The following is a 5,149-nucleotide window of genomic DNA, read 5'->3' as shown; positions in this document are numbered from 1 at the left end:
TTTGATTTAACATTTATTCTCTTTCAACCATATGCAAAGCATGCTGGGAATCTGGCGTTCAGGCGTGCGTCTTTCTGTGTGCTATTTCTGTTGGATTAGAAATATTAGAAAGAAAGGCAGCATTATTGCGTTCTGAATTGCGGCCGCCATTTTGAATCGCGCCCGCTGGTTTTCGGCAAATATCTCTGTGAAAAAACCACAAAAAACCATGAATAATGTATCATTCTTTTCAGCTAGATTAGACGGTTACAAAGAGCTAAGCAAACGACGGATACGTCGTGTTTCCGCTGAGATCACTGGGCGCGCGGTGACGTCATGATGGTTCATTCATTCAAATTCATTCTGATCTAGTCATCAGCATGCTCTGCGTATGGTTGAATTAAGAGAGAATAAATGTTAAAATTACGTGCTTTTTTGAGAAAACGAGAAAAGGGGAGGACTTGATATTGTGCAATTGTGTTTATTCTACAATTACATTGGAATTATTACAACAAAGTGACCATTTTTGAGAAGAGTTGAGCATTTGTCAAAACCAGCAGTTAAACTGGTGATCCCCGTGTCCAAACAGCAAAATGCAAGCTATTTAATGTCTTTTGCAGTTTGTACATCAGTATGAAAGTATAAATGCAGAATGGGAAGCTCCTAACATACGTGATTGTTTAAGTTTAGGGAGAATATGAGTGCCTTTTTTGTTTTAATTTTAATGAACATTAATAACTGTAAACAGCTAGTTGATACAGATGATGACAGGGCCGCGGGAAGTGGGGGTGCTGGGGGCTGACATCATTGCAGGCTATTTAGTCACTTTTTGAATCCATTTACTTGCTAAGTAGCATTAATTTATTCCAAGAAATAAATAAAACAATGACTCACCCCAGACTTCTGAATGATAGTATGAGTATCTATATTTGCAACTTATTTAATTATTATTGTTACTATTTGTTTTGTTATTTATAGTAAAACCAAAAAAAACTATTTACTCACCTGATAAATTCTTCTTTACTATTGTTTGATTTCATTCTTTCTATTATTAGTACAAATCGACATGATTCAGAAGTTTCAAATAACTGTACAGCTAAGCCTAAACTAGATCACTGTATGTGATGCACACATTTAAAGCTTAGCTCTTCCTCTATACTGCAAGGCAAGGCCCACAATTCTAAGACAACCTGGCAGCTGGTGACCGTTGTGCTTGACAGCGGGCCTCTGGAATCAAATTCAATGAATTCAATAACATGTTTGAAGTCTAAAAAAAATCCTTTGTTATTTTGCAATGTTATTTTATTTCATTCCATTTTTATCAGCATGTGGCAATATACAAAATTAGAACGATGTTATTAAATGTTTTTGTCTTTTACTTATGTAGCAAATAAATGGTTAACATAAAGGAATTCATCATCAACATTGATGGGCTTTTAAAAAAGATACTATTTTTATTTTAAGACTATTTTAAACAAGATTATTTTTAATAACTTTATTCACTTTATTTCTGCTTTTTATTGTATATACTTTTGTTACTGTATATAGTTCTTTAATGTTTTTTTAAGTGTGTATATAGTTATTTACTATGTTTTTTAAGTGTGTGTGTGTATAGTTTACTATGTTTTTTAAATGTGTGTATAGTTCTTATGTTTTTAAATGTGTATGTATATAGTTCTGTTAATGTATATAGTTATATATATATATATATATATATATATATATCTATATATATATATATATATATATATATATATATATGTATATATAATAAACATACAGAATGGTAATTAACAAAATAAATATATATGGTTTCCTAAAAACTATGCTGTATTTCAATTAAATCTTGCTATAGAATTTTTTTTTTTTACTCTTAACAATGCTAATACTGAATCCTTATTGTCTGTTATGCACATAATAAAACTGAAAACAGTGTCAAGTTAATAAAATGTGCAAACATCATGCAGTGTATTTAGACTGTGACTGAAGCACCTCTGGTTATAAGACGGCCATGTGGAATAATTCAGACTGATTTGAAAGGAGCAAATTAAAGCTTGTAGAGTTGGGGAGGCCTGCTTAAGCATCTACAAACACATTTTGCACTCTGAGAGAACTATTATAACTCTTGTGTCACCTGAAATGTGATCAGTCAACAAGCTACCACGCTAGAAATGTGTCCTATCTTACATAAATGAATGAAAAGAATGCAGTTAAACAATGGACATTTTATTCCGGGACAAGAAAGAACTATATACAACAAAGCACAGCATAAAAATGAACAATACATAAAATAATGCCAACAAGAACAAAACTTTTTCTTTCTTTTTTTTTTTTTGGCCCGCCACACCACCCCCCCTCTTCGGAGGACAACTTTATTTTTTAATAAGGCAAACTATATACACCACATGTTACAATACAGACAACAGATTTATATACAGTGCGTAAGAACAAAACTGATGAACTCTCAGAGACGATGAACATGGAACATGTCAACTACAGAACCTTAAACAAGAAAGAACACACAAATTAAGCAGTGAAGACGGAGGCCTCTCCAACCTGCTCTTCATCTAGTGCCAGACACATCTCCCTAAAATTGACAGGAACCAATGTAGCAACCACACAAATACATAAACGGTGCATACCACAAAATGGCAATTATTATAAACAACTCAGGTCGCACATGTCTGAAAGTGTATGTCACACCTGTCAGAAGTCTCTCCAGCTGTTGCAGCGGAGGTTCTCCCAAGCTGCTTCGTCCGTGTGCTGGTCTTCGTCTCCAAGCTGCTCATCTTCATCCGGACTTAAGGCAACTTCGGGCTTGCTCTGGGCAACCGAGTACCATTGAACACAGCGTGGAGCACAGATGGCTAAATACAAAAATATATGTCTATTAAACATTTGGCCCTGCTATATCTTACTTTTCGGTGTATATCTCGTCGTAGAAAGAAGGAAGGCCAAGTCGAAGCCATCTTCGTGGTTCCTGTTTCTCAGCTTGGCCTTCTTGCTGCCCTCCAGTCGAGATGTAGATGAGGACTAAGATGGAAAAAGGGAACAGTTTTTGCATCAGACATGAAGATTAGCAGGCCTTTAAACTGATTTCCTATCGATGTGCTACAGTAAAAGACAGTGTGATATATTGTCGCTGAAAGGTCTTTTGCTGTAGCACATCAATAGGAAATCAGTTTAAAGGCCGGCCCAATGTAGCAACCACACATAAATGGTGCATGACACAAAATGGAAGTTATTACGAACAACTCAAAACAACTCAGGTCGCACATGTCTGAAAGTGCATGTCACACCTGTCAGAAGTCTCTCCAACTGTTGCAGTGGAGGTTCTCCCAAGCTGCTTCGTCCGTGTGCTGGTCTTCGTCTCCAAGCTGCTCATCTTCATCCGGACTTATGGCAACTTCGGGCTTGCTCTGGGCAACCGAGTACCATTGAACACAGTGTGGAGCACAGATGGCTAAATACAAAAATATATGTCTATTAAACATTTGGCCCTGCTATATCTTACTTTTCGGTGTATATCTCGTCGTAGAAAGAAGGAAGGGGAAAAAAGAACTGCTAATTTCACGCAGAATATTACGTAGCTTAGCAATGTTTTTTAAACAAATGTTTCAGAACCTTAAACAAGAACACATACATTAAGAACTGAAGACGGCGGCGGTCTGTCCAAGTGCTGCAGTCTATGCTTCCTCCTCTGGTCCAGCCGCATGTTTCGAGCTGTTGAGGGATCCGATGTCACTGTGAGAGAACTCCTGCTTGACGTTGGGTGTGACGATGGCTGCATACACTCCGAAATCGCACATCTCCGAGTCTGGGCCGCTGGGCAGCACACGGCTTTGGGCTCTTTCTTCTGGAGCTGATGCACAGAGAACCACAACACTTTCATCATCAGAACTGTGAGTCAGAATGAGCTGGTGAGTTAAAAAAAAAAAAAAGTCTAACTCTTTTAACATTAAGAACTCAGAAACGGCTATGTACAGCCAAAACATACATTGTGGAGGTGTGTGTGTGTGTGAGACCTTACCTGGTTGAGCATGTCTGTCCTCCTCTGGTCCAGATCTCAGCAGGCCAAATCACTGGAAAACAAAAATAAGTCAGTGAACTCTGCATATAGAGATTCAAGAAACGATTTTAAGATCTACATGCGTAAAATAATATTGGGGTAAATGTATGTCAAGTCCAAGTCGAAGCCATCTTCGTGGTTCCTGTTTCTCAGCTTGGCCTTCTTGCTGCCCTCCAGTCCGAGATGTAGATGAGGACTAAGATGGAAAGAGAACAGTTTTTGCATCAGACCATGAAGATTAGCAGGCCTTTAAACTGATTTCCTATCGATGTGCTACAGTAAAAGACAATGTGATCTATTGTCGCTGAAAGGTCTTTTGCTGTAGCACATCAATAGGAAATCAGTTTAAAGGCCGGCCCAAGATTAAAATAAAAATCTGCGTGGCTGCGCTGTCTCTCTCTCCGCAGGGCTGTCTGTATCCAGAAGGCCAGAGCATCTCCCTGATCTCCTCCTTGTGGTAAAAATGGCATCGCCCTGAAATTGTCAAGATGACAGGAACCAGTGTAGCAACCACACATAAATGGTGCATGACACAAAATGGCAATTATTACGAACAACTCAAAACAACTCAGGTCGCACATGTCTGAAAGTGCATGTCACACCTGTCTGAAGTCTCTCCAGCTGTTGCAGTCTATGCCTACACCCTGGCAGACGTCCGTGTGATCCCAAGCTGCTCACTTTTGGCAGATAATGCACGGTTGAGAGGGAAAACACAGTCGTCCCCAAGCTGTTAAGCAAAGATTTTTAAATGTCTCAAAAACATGAAAGAAGTCAAAGTATAATTTAAGGTGCACTTCACTTCAATCTTAAAGATTAAGGTTCCATACCTGGTTGCACTTCCATACTGGGAGACGTCTGTGTGCTCGTCTTCGCTTTTGTCTCCAAACTGCTCATCTTCATCCTCACTTGTGCCAGACACAGAGAAATATTGGGAGAACAGACTATTCAGACCCCCTCTAACCTTTCGTCAGGAAAGCCCATGGCGATAATTCGTCAGGAAAGCCCATGGCGATAATGTTGGGATAAATATAGGTTAAATCCTCCTGGTCTGCGCATCTATGCAGACTTCCTCACTGAAAAACAGGTGGCATATACACCTAC

At 38.6% G+C, this 5,149-nt stretch overlaps 1 long non-coding RNA gene across 4 annotated transcripts in view; it reads right to left on the bottom strand.

Moving 5' to 3' along the window:
* Positions 1-2,184: 2,184 nt before the first annotated feature.
* LOC309489093 overlaps positions 2,185-5,149 on the bottom strand; it is a 3,519-nt gene continuing 554 nt past the window's right edge. Inside the window, exons 2-9 of one of the 4 annotated variants that reach the window (XR_014202341.1) lie at positions 4,876-5,145; positions 4,651-4,775; positions 4,010-4,522; positions 3,623-3,841; positions 3,279-3,442; positions 2,898-3,012; positions 2,683-2,802; positions 2,185-2,481 (exon numbers count right to left, since the gene is read on the bottom strand). This is a non-coding gene — a long non-coding RNA (uncharacterized lncRNA). Of the gene's footprint in view, positions 2,567-2,682; positions 2,803-2,897; positions 3,013-3,278; positions 3,443-3,622; positions 3,842-4,009; positions 4,523-4,650; positions 4,776-4,875 lie in introns of all 4 variants that reach the window. The other 3 variants (XR_014202342.1, XR_014202343.1, XR_014202344.1) reach the window with 3 other exon arrangements.

This window comes from Leuciscus leuciscus, assembly GCF_965113295.1.
Source record: "Leuciscus leuciscus genome assembly, chromosome: 24".
Classification (NCBI taxonomy): domain Eukaryota; kingdom Metazoa; phylum Chordata; class Actinopteri; order Cypriniformes; family Leuciscidae; genus Leuciscus; species Leuciscus leuciscus.
Note: the sequence above shows the minus strand (reverse complement) of the source record. Positions and strands in the feature narration are given on the sequence as shown.